The sequence below is a fragment of the Apium graveolens genome, chromosome 5, assembly GCF_009905375.1.
Source record: "Apium graveolens cultivar Ventura chromosome 5, ASM990537v1, whole genome shotgun sequence".
NCBI classification, from domain to species: domain Eukaryota; kingdom Viridiplantae; phylum Streptophyta; class Magnoliopsida; order Apiales; family Apiaceae; genus Apium; species Apium graveolens.
Window position 1 is genome coordinate 275664030 of NC_133651.1, and position 17892 is coordinate 275681921.

Genomic DNA, 17892 nt, shown 5'->3' on the forward strand with positions numbered 1-17892 from the left:
CATAGATCTTTAAAGATAAGTAGATAAACTGAAAGTGCTTCATTTAAACAAAATATACAAGGTTTGGCTCACAGTCAATTCAAGATGCTCCTCTAGTCTGAGCAGATTTTTCTAGTTCCTTGAAGGTCTGGATCTTCTTCCAAGCTTTCTATTATTTTCCTCAATTTGATTCTGGAGCTGCCTGTGGAATTCCAGTTCATCAGATTCTGAGAGATCTAGCTTTTCTTGCATTTCCAAGAGAGCCTCATTGCTAGAGATACTCAGTTGGTCTTCTAATCTGAAGAATCTTATCACACCCTTGTCATCCATGAACTCCATCATCCAGTAGGGCCTTAGTTGCACTCTTCTCCCTGTATATGGGATGATTAGTGTCTTTGGGAGTGCATCCTTAGCTCTAACACTCCATAGCTCTTCAATCTTCTTCAATACTAGTCTTCTTGCAGTAACATTGAACCCAAAGTTTTTCTTGAAGGATGAATAGACTTTAATCAGCACAGCTTGGCTTTCTTGAAGAATCCTGTGAAGTGGCCACTGAATCTCCCTTCCTCATTTGTACTTGAACACCAACCTTTCATGTAGGTTTCTGTATGCATCAATTGCCCTTACTTCATCCAGTTCATCCTGATAAAGATTTAGATCTGAAAATTCTTTGATGTCACACAAGTACAAGTAGTCTCCCCTATTGACCTTGGGTTGAGCTTTAACTACTGACTTGGATTTGAGAGGTGACAGCTTCACTTTCTTGACTGCCCTTGACTTTGTCCTTTTTGGCTTGCTAAGGATTGGTAAGTTGAAGTCAGGAATTGGTAGGTTATCCCACTCTATTGGCTCATCCTTTAGCACAATAGATTCACCATGTATGTTCCTGTAGGGATCCACCACCCTTATGTCTTCAAATACCACAGAGGGCTTTGATGCTTGAGTTGTAGCTGGTGTGGATTCCTTAGGAAATTGATCTTCCAATTCCTTGTCAACAACATCCAGTTTCCTTTTTGTTCTTCAAGCCAATTCTTTCTTCCTTGGGGATTTCTTCTGTTCTTCAATTTTCTTATTTGATTCAGCAGCTTCAGATGGTTGAGAGGGAATTTGTTGAGAAGAGTTTACAACCTATAGCTTGGCCAAGACAGCAATCTATTCTTTCTTTTGTTTAGACTTCTTTGCATCTAGAGCAGCTTGCCTCTTTTCCTGCTTTAATCTGGATTTTTCTTCTTTCTTTGCTTGAGCAAATTGTGGATGTCCAGCTACCACACAAATTTCCTTTCCACTTCTGAATATCTTAGCAATTCTCCTTTTTGAAGCTGAATCAACTGGATCTTTATAGAAGACAATAGATCTTGACAGAAGCTTCTTTTCATCAGGCTTGGGTGTCTCATACACAGTATCCATAGGGTTCTTCCCAGATGATTTAGGATAATTTTCCCTTGGTTTAAGAATTGTTTTAGCCTTTATAGAATTGATGCAGGAAGATTGTCCTTTTTCCAGATAGTTCATGCTCATATCATTCACACTGATTGGCTTGACATGAGAGTGATGGATGGCTGACTTAACTGGCTCCTTGACTAGTTCAAACTTTTTTTGTATCTCCTCATCAATCTTATTCCAGTTGATCAAACTCAACTTTCCTTTTTCAGCAACTTTCAAATTTGCTGCTGCTGCTTTAATTAGATCTATACCATCTGCAACTGTTGGCTTGGAGATAGTAATTGAAGGTACAATTACTTTGCTAATTTATACTTGAAGTTTCTCCCCCTCAGTTGGTCCTTTCTCCCCCTTACTTGATTCTCTCTCCCCCTTTTTGTTATCATCAAGTTGAGGAGTTAGACCTTGTGCTTTAGCCAGTTGAATGAGAAGATTTGTTTGAGTCTGTTGATTTTGAAGAAGGATAGCCACTGAATTCTCAATAACTTGAACTCTGTCTTGCAGCTTGGCCAGCTTCTTTTCAGAATCTGATTCTCTCCTCAATCTTAGTAATAGATCTTGCATGGTACCATATGGCATTATTGAATCCAACTTCTCAGAATTGTATGTCTTCAAGTCAGCTATATCTCTTTTTAGTTCATCCACACTCAGATTCTATCTTAAGTGCTGGATCTTCATGAGATGTAGAAAGTCTAGGTGAACTTGAAGAATGGCCTTGGTACCAGCATCTGAAGTTTCCTGAAGGGCTTTTTGAATAGCCATCACTTGCTTGACCAAAGATACACCAAATTGACCTGGTGTAGATTCCTTTGTCCATGCCCATCCAGGTAAATTTGAAACAGAACTTGGGCCTGCATCTCCCCCTAAGTTCATGCTTCCATCCAAAGAAATAGAGTCATCATCATTAGAATTTACTCCAAATTCTTCAGATGGATCACCAGCTTGAGAAGGCATCCTATTGACAGCAGCTTTATCTCTTTGAAGAGATTCTGAGGTGTGCACTAAATTCAAAGTCTGTTCTGCCTCCACATTGCCCTGAGCAGCCAACAATTGATAGGCTGACACAGGATGAGTAAAAGTGTCAGCATCCAAGGAAATGTTATCAATTTCAGCTTTATAATATTGCTAAAGTTGTCTTTCCTTTTCAGCATCATCCACAATCATTGACTCACTAGCAATTGCTGGATCCACCCTTATTTCTCCTGTACCTGCCTTTCTCTCATAATCTCTCTTTTGTTGTATCAGGGTCTCACCCTGGCTCCCCACCCTCACCTTCACCTACTAAGGTGGGACTCCTCTCACTCACTTTTGCCAATCCTGAATAAATGGATTGCTGAAATTCACTCTTTTCCTCTCCTTTTGCCTGGGAGCAACCCAGCCTCTCACTCAATGCACTCTCCTCTCTCAGTCCTAAGAGTGACTGTATTACCACTAAATCTTCTGCACTAGAAATAATTGAAGTTTGAAGTTGTGCAGAGACACTCGACAGATAAGTGATATCCATCGGGTGAGTGGTAAAGCTATCCGACGGATAACTGCTGTTAAGCTTATCCATCGGGATACAATCACTACTCAACGGATGAGCAATATCCATCGAGAGAGTAGAAATGAATGAGGTGGGAAGAGAAACTATTGTTGACTCTGTGTTGATTGAAGTTATTTGAGGCACATATGTCACAATAGTATCTGAAAGAATTGGCAAGTGAGCCAACAAATCATCTAAAAGATGATGCTCACTTGCACTAGATTTTGGCTTCCCCAACAGAGTTAAAGAAGGGGAATCAGGAATTGAAGTGTTTATCATATCCACTTCCAGAGAGTTTGTTGGTGAGTATGGTGTTTTAGAGGCTTCTATTATAAGAGATTTTGGCTGTGACTCCACATTTATTGGAGCCACATCAAACTGAATTTGAGAAAGTGCAGGGACTGTGTCTTTAGCACCAGTTTGCACTGTGTGTGTGCCCTGTGCATCCCCAATGGTTTTGGATTTCTTCTTTCTTGTGTAAGTTTGGGGTGAGCTTGTGTCCCTAACCCTTTTGGCCTTTGCTCTTGGCTAAGAGCTTTGTTCAATAGCCACATCCTTTTGGGAGGATGCAGCTAGAAGTGAGCTTTTGTCCTTTTTAAGCACTGCAGTTTGTTGGGAAACTGCAGTGTGGCTAGGCTGGGATTCACTCAACTCTCCAACCTTATCCTTGGAGTTTCTTTGATGTTCACCCCTTCTCTCACCTAACTGACCCTCCTTCACACTCCCCTCTTTGGCTTTGGTGGATTTTTCAACTGGTACCTTTTGAGAGATACCAGAGGGGGTTTTCTTTGACTTGGATTTAGAAATTACAGTTATTTTGGCAGCTTTGGTAGGCAACTGTTTGGTCATTGTCACAGTTGCCATAGCTACTCCTGAACTCAAAGAAATTGAGGAGATTGGAATAGTTGAGGGTATGGATGAGCTTACCTCACTTACCTGAGGTGTCTGTATTATAGGAAAGTAGAACATTGGCACTTCCCTATGATGGTTGGCTCTGTTCAAATCTACAATGATTCTTCTCTCTTAAACCCAACAAGCTAATTTGTTGTTTGGGTTCTCAAGTACAATCTCTTGACAAAGATGGTTAGCCAATATCATGAAAAATTTAGCATAATATACATTCTTTCCCCTTTTGGCTAACTCACCTAGTTTAAAACCTAAATCATACACGACAAGGTCACTGAAATTGTAAAATTTATCTGTAACTAGCATGTATAGCATGTTAAGCATGGAAATGTTCACGGAATCAAAATTACTGATTTTTCCAGAGAAAACTTTAGTCACAACATCACACATGAAACTCCATTCCTTCCGAAGACCTAATCTTCTAATATCACTTAGCTTAGTAGTAGGAAGTGCTTAATGCATGGAATTAAGCATATTGATAATATCAGTGTCATTGTGTGGTGAAGTTACATTATCATCAAAAATTTTGAAACATGATTTTCTTACATCACTATTAATACAGAACTCATAACCTTTGATAGTTAGAGTGATGGTTTTGTCAGTAGAGTTGTAGATTGCAGTGGTCCACATTTCTTCAATAACTTCACAGAAAATTGTGGGTGATTCAAGCATGGCATAACTTAACTTGCAGTTCTTCACAAAGTCCATCATCTTGTGATAGTCTTCTGATTGCTGAATACCCTTATTGACCAAAGCAGTGAAGTTATTCTTCTCATAAATAAACCCAGTCTGAGACATAATCTTTACTAAAGGTGACATTGTTAGAGAATGAAAGCTTGAAGAGAAAGAGAATATTTGCTTGAGAGGGAATGAAATAAAAGCAGTTGAATTTGAGAATGATAAAAGAAAATAATTGGAATAAAATAAGCTTTTATACTATCTCAAAAACTACGAATGAAAATAATAAAGAAAAATAAATTACCCAATATAAATTGCCTAAAATAGCCGTTGAAAAAAAAATAAACAGTAAAAATTCCACCCATTATCCGTCGTGTAATGCTTACAAACTGTAAGTATACTCGATGGATAATGTTCAGGGAATTAACGGTTAAGATTTAGACAATTCGACGGATGAGGATAAACTGTTATCCGTCGAGTTTTAAAAGATTCCAGAAAAGTAATTGATTTTTATTTGCAAATAGTATATCGACGGATGACTCAACTCAATGGTTAATGGTCATCCGTTGAGATGCAAATTTTGACTTAGCCAAAATTTCATCCATGACTAAAAATCAGCTAAATTTCTGGCTACCTTTCAACTTGCAAAATAACTCAGACAAATTCAAGAGTAATTAAGCATACCTAACTCACTTACCAACCTTGAAAATGTGGATTCATCCAGTGGCTTGGTAAAGATATCTGCAAGTTGCTTCTCACTTGGAACAAAATGCAACTCTACAGTACCATTCATTACATGTTTCCTTATGAAATGGTACTTGATGTCTATGTGCTTTGTCCTTGAATGTTGCACTGGATTTTCAGTGATGGCAATTACACTTGTGTTATCACAGAAAATAGGAATCCTCTCAACTTGCAAACCATAGTCTAGCAATTGATTTTTCATCCATAAAATCTGTGCACATCAACTGCCAGCAGCAATATATTCAGCTTCAGCTATAGAAGTAGAAACTGAATTTTTCTTTTTACTGAAACAGGACACAAGCTTGTTTCCTAGAAATTGACAAGTTCCTGTTGTGCTCTTTCTGTCAATTCTGTAACCTGCATAATCTGCATCTGAATAACCAGTTAGATCAAAACCAGAATCTCTAGGATACCAAATGCCAAGTTTTGGTGTTCCCTTGAGATATCTGAAAATTCTCTTTATAGCTATCAAGTGAGATTCTCTAGGATCAGCCTGAAATCTTGCACATAAATATGTAGCAAACATTATATCTGGCCTACTAGCTGTTAAGTACAGAAGTGAGCCAACCATGCATCTATAGCTTGAAATATCCACAGACTTTTTAGTAGTGTTTAATTCAAGCTTAGTTGCAGTGGCCATGGGAGTTTTTGCAGATGTGCAATCCATTAGATCAAACTTCTTTAAAAGATAAAAAATATATTTAGTTTGCCTAATGAATATTCCATCACTAACTTGCTTAACTTGTAAACCAAGAAAGTAAGTTAGTTCTCCCATCATACTCATTTCATACTTACTTTGCATCAGTTTGGCAAACTTTTTACAAAGTTTCTCATCTGTAGAGCCAAAAATAATATCATCTACATAAATTTGAACAAGTGTGCTAGAGCCATTGACATTTCTGAAAAATAAAGTTTTATCTATAGTACCTCTTATGAAGTGATTTTCCAAAAGGAACTTTGATAAAGTTTCATACCAGGCTTTAGGTGCTTGCTTCAGTCCATAAAGTGCTTTCAGTAGATAATAGACATACTCTGGAAAATTTGGATCTTCAAAGCCAGGAGGTTGACTAACATACACTTCTTCCTCCATATCTCCATTCAGAAAGGCACTTTTGACATCCATTTGATAGACCTTGAAATTGGCATGGGCTGCATAGGCTAAGAAGATTCTGATGGCTTCAAGTCTTACAACAAGAACAAATGTTTCATCAAAATCTATTCCTTCTTGCTGGCAATAGCCTTTAGCAAACAATCTGGCTTTGTTCCATACTACTATGCCATTTTCATCCATCTTGTTTCTGAATACCCATTTGGTGTCTATTGGATTCTATCCTTTAGGCTTGGGTACCAGCTTCCATACTTTATTCCTTTCAAATTGGTTTAGCTCCTCCTACATAGCTAAAATCCAATCAGGATCTAACAAGGCTTCTTCTACCTTCTTTGGTTCTTCCTTTGACAGAAAGCTGTTGTATAGACATTCTTCTTGAGTTGCTCTCCTGGTTTGAACTCTAGAAGAAACATCACCAATAATCAGTTCAAAGGGGTGATGTTTTATCCATTTCCTTGGTTGAGGTAGATTAGCTCTAGATGAAGAGACCTCAATGTTGTCTTGATGTGTGATTGAGTTTTGATTGCTGGAAACTCCCCCGAGTTTGAGGATCTTTGATTTGAGAAAGGGGTACTTTCTATGGGTGATCTACCTTGACTTCCTGCTCCTTTAGATAACCCGACGGATGGTGAATTTTGAGTACCGATGGATGAGGCAGGTTGTCTTCCGACGGATAACACAGATTGCCTTCCGACGGATGAAGCATTATGTAACTCGATGGATGTTGAGTTTTGTGCTTCATTAGTGGTAGATTTGTCTGCATTATCCTTAGACACTGTTTCTTGATCACTCTCATCATCACTTTCATCACTGACAATCTCAACATTGTCAAATTTGAGGCTCTCATGGTAATCTCCATCTTTCAGTCCTTCAATCTTTTTATCATCAAACACAACATGTATAGATTCCAAAACAATGTTGGTTCTTAGATTGTAGACTCTATATGCTTTACCAATAGCATATCCAACAAAAATTCCTTCATCTGCTTTAGCATCAAACTTCCTATTTTGATCAGTTTGATTTCTCAGAATATAGCATTTACAGCCAAAGACATGAAGAAAGTTTAGAGTTGGCTTCTTGTTCTTGAACAATTGATAAGGAGACATGCATCTTGCTTGATTAATCAGAGAGATGTTCTGAGTGTAGCATGCAGTGTTTACAGCTTCAGCCCAAAAATATGTTGGTAATTTAGATTCTTCAAGCATTGTCCTTTCAGCTTCAATAAGTGATCTATTCTTCCTTTCCACTACTCCATTCTGTTGTGGAGTCCTTGCTGCTGAGAACTCATGTAAGATTCCATTTTGCTCACAAAATGCTCTCATGACATAGTTCTTGAACTCAGTTCCATTGTCACTCCTGATTCTTCTAACTTTGAAATCAGGATGATTGTTAACTTGCCTTATGTGATTGATGATTATTTCACTAGCCTCATCTTTAGAATTTATGAAATATGTCCAAGAGAACTTTGAAAAATCATCTACAATTACTAGGCAAAATCTTTTCTTTGAAATTGACAATACATTGACTGGTCCAAATTGGTCCATGTGAAGCAGATGCAGAGGCTCTTCGATTGCTGAATAAAGTTTCTTCCTGAATGATGCTTTGATCTGCTTCCCTTTTTGGCAGGCATCACACAGTCCATCCTTTGTAAACTCCACTAGAGGAATGCCTCTTACTAGTTCTTTCTTCACCAGCTCATTCATGGTCTTGAAGTTTAAATGGGATAGCTTCTTGTGCCATAGCCAACTTTCATCTTGACTTGCTTTATTGAGAAGACAAGTTACAGATTCTGCTTTAGTTGAGTTAAAGTCAGCTAGGTACACATTTCCTCTTCTCACACCAGTGAGAACCACTTTGTTGTTTTGATTATTAGTCACAACACAGGCTTCTTTGTTGAAGGTTATTGAGTTGCCTTTGTCACAAAGCTGGATGATACTCAACAGATTGTGTTTGAGACCATCCACTAAGGCAACCTCTTCAATGATGACATTGTCCTTTGAAATCAAGCCATATCCCACATTATAACCTTTGTTGTCATCTCCAAAAGTAATACTTGGGCCAGCTATCTCCTTAAACTCCGTGAGCAGGGTAGAATCACCAGTCATGTGTCTTGAACAACCACTATCCAAGTACCAAAGATTCTTTCTGTTTCCCCGCACACATCAAAATCAAATCAAGTTGATTTTGGTACCCAAGTTTCCTTGGGTACTGCCTTGTTAGCTTTCTTCTTCTGTTTCTTAGGTTTTATCTCATTTGACTTAGGAATTTCAGATTCTTCCTGAGTCAATTGGGTTGTACCTTTGAAACCACTAAATGCAACAGAATAATCATGCATGTTATGGCTAACAGGAAATGGCATGCTTGGTGAAAACATGTTATTCCAGTAAGGCATGCTAAATGGCATTTGAGGCATATTGTATGCAGCATAATATGGATTAGGTTCAAATGGCATATTAGCAAACTGTGCATTCATATTCTGTGTAGGCATAGCATTAACAGGCATGGGAGGCATGGCATTCATGTTAGGAAATTGAGGCTGAACAGACATGGGAGTAGGCATGGAAGATTTACAATTAACAGATAAATGATTTACACTACCACACTTGACACAGATTTTTCTAGGAGCATATTTATCAGGTGTGTAGTTATTGTGTTTGTTAATCCCTACTTTACCATTCCTATTGTTTTTCTTTTTAGTCTCTGTTTTTACCTCTATTTTCTCAAGTCTGTCACTTAACTGTTTGACAGTCATGTGACCAACATTAGCCTTTTTCCCTTTCTTAGCTTGACTTGACTCTCCTGAAACAAAGTTCTTGGAAACAGACCCATACTTTTCATTTAGCTTGATTAATTTGGCTTTGCTAATGGGTTTGCTTACAGCCGACGGATGAGGATTTTCATCATTCGACGGATAACACTTTTTGTTATCCGACGGATAGTCCTCATCATCCGTCGAGTCTACATCTGTCAACAATCCATCTACCAAAATAGGTTCTAGGTTCTCTTTATTCTTCTTCCAGGCTTCATCACAAAAATACTCAATTCTTTGAACTTTGGTGATTTGAGCATGAACATCCCTGGATGTTTTTCATGCTTTAATCACCTCTTGTTCACGCTCGAGCTGCTTCTTCAAACTTTCTTCCTTTTTCAAGGACCCAGTTAATTCCTCCTTGGCAATCTTACATAAAAGTTAATGAACCTGTAAAGGTTTATATGCCAGTCATGGATGAAGAAATAATTGATGATGAAGAAGATGCTAATCTTACTCTGATGCAAAAGAAGATTTTTTAAACAACCTCTGACATGGTTTACCATACCTTTTTGAAAGAACATATCTTGTTATATTTTATGACAGATGGAAGGGTATACTAGATTAGGCAGGATGCTATACCAATGAAGTATTTTAAGGAACTGGAACATATTCTATTTCTACTTCAAGTGAAAGACAGATTAACAGATAGTGCTGTAGGTTATTTAAAGTCTCAAATTCAAAGACAGAATAAGCTTTATTCTGTAAAGTCTGACACCACATACTATCCCAGGTACAGAGATCACAAAGGTGATATTGTCAAAATGAAGCCTAACTCTGCTAAGATCATAACTACTTTTCTGGGTTATAAGGCTGTGGAATTCAATCTAGAGTCTGATAGGGCATATCTGATCAGACTAGATCAGGAGATAAGAAAAGCTAAGATAAATGATCTCAGAGCAGCTATTTTTCAAACTGGTGAAGATATAGCTGAATTGATAAATGCTAAAAGGAGGATGGTCAATGAACTTGAATATGCTGAGAGATGTTTGTTGAAGAACTATCTCAGAACAACTCCTGATATCAAAGAGATCAGACATTGAAGCCAAGTCAAAGATCTACAACTGCTTAAATTCTGAAGTGTATACAGACTGAAGCTGTTATCAGAAGTTAAATATGGTAAAGCTAAAAGGACTATAAGTTGTAGTTATCTAGTCAAATTCTCATGAATTTGTACTTAATGTTTTTGGCATCATTAAATATCTGTTAAACTTGTTTATTATGCTAATTTACAAGTTGGGGGAGATTGTTAGATATATTTGATAAGGTCATGTGTAATATGATTTGTGTTTAGTTTTCAGATCTTACCTAACAGGACAAATCAGTACTTAATTGGAAATCAACACTTATACTGAAGACGAAACTTAAGATATCATAACTTAAGTTATCAGAACTTAAGTTATCAGAAGATATTTATTAAGAGATAATATCAGGACTTAAGATGACTTTCAGATAAGGTAGGCGGCGGATTGAAAGGAAAGAAGATCGAGACTAAGACAGAAAGAAATATGCATGAAGAAGGAATTCTATGAAGAATAGAATACTTGGAAGAAAAGATAACTAGTTGATATATTTTAGGAAGCAGAATTATATTCCATATCAATTAGAACATTATCTTGTAACTGTGTAGTATATAAACACAGGCATAGGGTTTACACTATAAGTGTTATCATTATTGAAGTTATTATTCATTGTAACCCTAGCAGCTCTCGTGATAACTTGTTCATCACTGAGAAATGACAGTTCCATATTGTAACAGAGTTTATTGTGTTGAATAAAATCTATTTTTTGTTACTTGAGTTCTTATATTCGATTTGATTGTAGTAAATACTGTATTCAACCCCCTTCTACAGTGTGTGTGACCTAACAGGAACTGTTCAAATTGAGCCAACTATTGTTAAACAGACTGCTAAGCCAAAGGTAATTCATGTTAAGTTTGTAGAAAAAACTGTAAAGTCTGTTTCTGAGAAAATGAAAGAATCTTGGATAAAAGTCAGAGAAAAGTCAACTTCTGAAAAATTAAAACAGGATAAACCAGCTAAAGTAAACATAGGCTTAATGACAAAGAAGCAGCTTAAGTATAAGCTGAAAGAGATTAGAAATCTGAACAAGGTAAAGGAAGCTAGGAAAAATAGGAATGAAAAGGAAGGTGTGAATGAGAGTAATAATTATATGCATGTTCCTAATGCTCCTAGAAAGAAATATTACAACTGTGGAAACTCTAACCATATTGCTTCTTTTTGCAGGAAAAATAAAGATATACATTATTTACCTCCTAAATCAGGAGTTAAGAGTTAGTCTACTAGGTTTAAACCACAAAATCCTTGTTTTCATTGTGGTAGTTTATGGAATTCCATTTATACTTGTAAGGAATATCATAGTTTGTACTATGATTATTATCAAAGAAAACCTTCTTTGAAGAAAGTTAGTATTATTCCTTCTAGTGTAAAGTCTGATGCAAAGTCTGATATAAATTCTGATAAACAGCATGTTAGCATAAACTCTGAAATTAAATCAACTGCAAATGCTAACAAACTTAATAAGGCCAAAGGATCCAAGCAAGTCTGGGTCCTTAAAACTAACCAATAGTGGTCTTTGTGATTGCAGGGCAACAGGAAAAATATCATAGTTCTGGACAGTGGATGTTCAAGACATATGACTGGAAATAAAGCCCTGCTATCAGACTTTGTGGAGAAAGCTGGCCCTGGAGTTTCTTATGAAGATAGCAACATGGGAAAAACTCTGGGATATGGCAATATCAATCTTGGGAATGTCTTCATTGAATCAGTAGCTCTTATCTCAGGACTTAAACACAATCTGCTAAGTGTGAGTGAAATCTGTGACAGAGGTTATCATGTAGATTTCTTTGAAGAACACTGTGAAGTTGTAAGTAATTCTAGAGGAAAAGTGGTTCCGAAAGGTTACAGGCATGGTAACATATATAAAGCCAGACTTTCAACAAGTTCTAATGGTTCTGCAATCTGTCGGTTGAGTAGAGCATCAATTGAAGAAAGATGGAATTGGCACAAGAGACTCTCTCATTTAAATTTCAACAACATAAATGAGCTAGTAAAGAAAGATCTTGTGAGAGGACTGCCAAAATCCGTATTTGCTTTTGATGGCCTTTGTGATTCATGTCAAAAGGCAAAACAAAGAACATCTTCATTCAAGAGCAAAACTAAATCCTCAATTCTTGAGCCTTATCACCTACTGCATGTTGATCTATTTGGTCCATTCAATATCATGTAAATTGCAAAGAAGAAATATGTTATGGTTATAGTGGATGAGTTCATAAGATACACTTGGGTGTATTTCTTGCACAAGAAGAATGAAACTGCATCTACTCTAACTGATCATGTCAGACAGCTAGATAAATTGGTCAAAGATTCTATCAAAATTATAAGAAGTGATAATGGCATTGAGTTCAAGAATTCAATCATGGAAGAGTTCTGCAAAGAGCATGGAATTATGCAGGAATTTTCTGCACCTGGATCTCCACAGCAAAATGGAGTTGTAGAAAGATAGAACAGGACTCTCATTGAAGCTGCACAAACTATGCTTGATGAAGCAAAGCTGCCAACCTACTTTTGGGCTGAAGCTGTGCAGACTGCTTGTTTCACATAGAATGCTACACTCATAAACAAGCATGGAAAAACACCATATGAGATGGTGAAGAAAAAGAAGCCAAATCTAAAATACTTTCATGTATTTGGATGCAAGTTTTTTGTTCTTAATACTCATCCTGAACATCTGTCAAAATTTGATCTAAAAGCTGATGAAGGAATTTTCGTTGGATATCCATTTTCCATAAAATCCTTCAGAGTCTACAATTTAAGAACAAGGGTTGTCATGGAATCTATCAATGTAACTTTTGATGATAAAAAAATTAATGGACTTGAAGATTTCAATGATCATGATCAGCTAAGATTTGAAAATGAAGATTTAAATTCTGATTCTGTAAATTCTGATGGCTTAAATCCTGATCCTGTAAGTTCTGAGGGGTTAAGTTCTGCTGTCATTGAAAATGTGATAACTACTTCAAGGGAAAATGCACCTGTCCAGGGAGAGCAAGCTGAAGATCCTACCACAACTCAAGACTCTCAAGAAGCATCAGAACCTGTCACTGGCTCTTTAAGTTCTGATTCATCAAGTTCTGATGAGCCAAATTATGATAATTCTGGAATCTCTAATTCTTCAAATCCTGAAGGATCTAACTCAAATTCTGAAGTCTCAGAGAGCATTATTATAGGGGGAGTATCATAAAATCCTGGTGGAGACATCATGGATCATGGGGGAGGATCCAGTTCTAGAAATCAACTTCCATCTGCAAGGAAGTGGACCAAATCACATACACCTGACTTAATAATTGTAGATCCTAAAGCAGGTGTCAGAACTAGAACTGCAACATCAAATGAATGTCTCTATCATTCCTTTCTATCTCAGACTAAACCAAAGAAAGTGGAAGAAGCTCTTCAAGATGCTGATTGGGTGCAAGCAATGCAGGGAGAGTTAAATGAATTTGAAAGAAATAAAGTCTGGACCCTAATGCCAAGACCAAACAACAGATCAATTGTTGGCACAAAATGGGTGTTCAAAAACAAAACTGACAGTGATGGCATAGTTACAAAAAACAAAGCAAGGCTGGTTGCTAGAGGTTACTCTCAACAGGAGGGTATAGATTATGATGAAACATTTACAGTAGTTGCTAGATTGGAAGCCATAAGAATCTTTTTGGCTTATGCTGCTCACAAAAAGTTCAAAGTCTTTCAAATGGATGTGAAATGTGCTTTTCTCAATGGAGAATTGGAAGAAGAGGTATATGTTGAACAACCTCCAGGATTTGTAGATCCAAAATTTCCTAATCATGTCTACAGACTTGATAAAGCACTTTATGGCCTTAAGCAAGCTCCAAAAGTATGGTATGAGACTTTAGCTCAATTCCTTTTGGAAAGTGGATTTCACAGAGGTACAATTGATAAAACACTGTTCTACCTCAACCATGGAAAGGACTTACTTTTATTATAGATATATGTTGATGATATCATATTTGGTTTTACCAATGCCAAACTCTGTGAAAGGTTATCAAATGAGTATGATGGGAGAACTTAGCTATTTTCAGGGACTTCAAGTCAAGCAAAATGAAGAAGGTACTTTTATCAATCAATCCAAGTACACCAGAAATTTAATGAAGAAATTTGGAATGCAAGACTGTTCGACTACATCCACTCCCATGGCCACTGCAACAAAGTTAGATAAAGATAATGGTTCATCAGTAGATATTACTAACTACAGAGGTATGATTGGCTCTTTACTCTATTTAACTGCAAGTAGACCTGATATCATGTATGCTACCCGTCTCTGTGCAAGATTCCAGGCTGATCCAAGAGAACCTCATCTAATAGCTGTGAAAAGAATTTTCAAGTACCTCAAGGGTACAGCTGATCTAGGATTGTGGTATCCTAGAGAATGAGATTTTAAGCTAATAGGTTACTCACATGCAGATTTTGCAGGATGCAAAATAGACAGGAAAAGCACTAGTGGAAGCTGCCAATTTCTTGGAGGCAGATTGGTTTCTTGGTTTAGCAAGAAACAAAAATCAATTTCCACATCAACTGTAGAAGCAGAATATATTGCTACAGGAAGCTGTTGTGCACAGATTCTTTAAATGAAGAATCAATTACTTGATTATGGGTTAGAATTTTCTAAAATACCTATTTACTGTGATAATCAAAGTGTTCTTGCTATGACAGGTAATCCAGTTCAATACTCAATGACAAAGCATATCAGCATTAGGTACCATTTCATAAGGGAACATGTGATGGAAGGTACAGTGGAATTGCATTTTGTTCCAACAGATCAACAACTAGCAGATATCTTCACAAAACCACTATGTGAAGCTACTTTAACAAGACTGGTAAATGAACTTGGAATGGTTTTAGGTTCTTTCTCAAAATCTGCTTAGTTTTTGTTCTCTTGCATCAGACTTTATGATCAGTATTTATAGATTGTCTTATCTTCATGTAATCTATGATTAAATTGTAATACATTAAATACTGATTGTTATCTGATGTGGATCTATATACTCTGATAGTGTTTTGAATGTTCTGTGACTATTCAATCCAATGAGGACAACTGTGCTAGATGTTGACCTAGTAGTCTTTAACATACTATAAATCCTATGTTTGAATTAGTTGTTTATGTGGAAATTCATTAACACAAGCAAATTCTGATGTTGAGCTTAGTCAAATTTACTTTGTGTATCTTATTACTAAGTCACAAACTAGATTCTTGCTTCTTATCTGTCAAATTCTGATGTCAGTAAATCTTAAGGATGAACCACATGCTTGATAAGCCTCACTTATCTAAAGAAAAGAAAAGAAAATTGAAGTTAGGTACTCCTTTGAGATCTAGAGTAAATATGTGGAATGGAAGACCCAAGTGCATTACTGGTATTAAGTAATATGCATTAGAAAAGAAAATAATTTTTTCTTGGTGACTTTTCACATTCTCTAATTACTGGAGAAATCCTCTGATAATAGCATAAATTCTGATAGCAATTGTGACTCACTTACACTGAGAAGCCACTGTAAAAAGGAATTTCAAAAGATGCATAAAATGAGCACAAATAGTTGAGGTGGATTCTTACATAAATTTATTCTATAGTAGACTTCATTATTAATGACAGATTTTAAGCACTTTTCTTAGTTATGCCTTATTTCTAAGATGTAATGAAGTTTAGCAGACTTTAATCTTTATCTGATATTTTGCTAATGCACACACTATCACTCCATATGAATGATGAAAATTACTGTGGTGATTAAGTTGTTTTAGACAAACAGTTAAGTGTCATATGCATAAATTCTGAGGACAAGTTTTGATGGAAGTTATGATGATTAAACTCTGAAGAAACAAGTCAGTATTTGTATGAAAAATCACGGATACAAAAATTCACTTTTTGATTACAGAAGCCATGTTCTGATGACCGTTAAATTCTGATAATAGTCAAGTTCTGATATTAAATCCTGATGCAAACTCTGATGCTTACCTGGCATTATTTATTTACTTGACTTATTTGTGGTAAATACCGTAACGGTCATATTTTATCAGAATATAATTAGGTGAGATAAAAACAGTCATAATCATTTAGTAAGTGGGAAGCGTGTTTTCCTTGAAACACTGCATGTGCACATTTATTACTGCTTATTACCCGTGCCCACTAATAATGTTTTGACTAATTATATGTTGCCAGGTGTCTAAAGTCTGTTCTGCTTCAATCATAACAGTTGTCAAAAAGAGAGTATAAATATGGGAGTTAAAAGATTTTATAATCTTTTACCTACTTTTCTTTCTCTAATCTCTCTTATTCTCTTTCTCACTAATATTCTCTGAAGCTATTTTCTTACAGGCCTTTTATCAAACACCTTGTGTACACTCTATTTTCTCACTTATTTCATACAGAATTGGCACCCAAAGACATCATTTTCAATTAAGCTAAGTTTGTTCCTAACAACTACTTGGCTATTCTGAGAAAGGATAAAGCACCATCAGAACTTCACTTCATCCAAGATTTTCTATCTGGAAGTGAGATTGGGTATGCTTTGACCCAACCTGAAGCAATCTCAGGGCTCAGGTGCTGGAGTTCTGGAGGTCAGGAGTTTATGATGATGGTGGTGCTAATGGGTCCCCAAGCATCATATTTAAAGAGGATGCACATGTGGTGACTTTGGCCTCAGTTCGACAAGCACTCCATCTGCCAGAAAACTATTTTTACAGTTCAACAGTTGAGGAGCCTGCTCTTCAACAGATGATGGCCAATCTGGGCTATAAAAAGACCTTGGAAAAGCTTGGACAACTAAAAAGACCCCACATCAGGAGGGAGTGGAGTTTCTTCTTTGACTGCATCACAAGAGCCTTTGCCAACAAGTGCTTAAACTTTGATGTTATTTCAATCCTTAGTCAGCAAATTGGGTATGCTCTAATTACTCAATCTCATTTTGATTATTCTAATGCTGTACTAGGATTCATAGGTGATAGGATGACAGAAGATAGGAATACAGTTTACTTTGCTAGATTCTATCAACTTATTTACAGTTTATGTTGTTTTGGTGCACCCCAATTAGCAAGTGAATTGATTTCACCATTTAAACTTGCTAAAAGAGCTTTTACTGACTTATTATCAACTGATAATAAGAAAACTGTTCTAAGACCCCTTCAAATTCCATAATCAGTCAAACAGTTTTTGGTAAACTCTGACCCAAACACCTATACCTCCTTATATCCTGATGTCCAACCATCCCAACCTCCATCAGCACCTCCAACCACTACACAACCAACCACCTCTCAACCTCAACCTACCATCAGAACATACTTTCAACCATCACAATCCTCACAACAACAACCATCAGCACCTACACAACCAACCACCTCTCAACAACAACCATCAACACCTACACAACCAACCACCTCTCAACAATAACCATCAGCACCTACCATCAGACCTTCATCTTCCAGGCCTAAGAGAGCAAAGTCTGTTCCTAAATCTCCACCAAGGAGAAGAAGGATGATTCTCAGGGATGAATCTGATAATGAAGAGGAGCAAGTACAGGTTCATGCATCAGATCCTGTGACTATTGAAGCTGAAAATGTCAATTTTCAGAAAGAAATAGAAGCTGAAAAGGAAACTTCTCAGATAAATACTGAAGC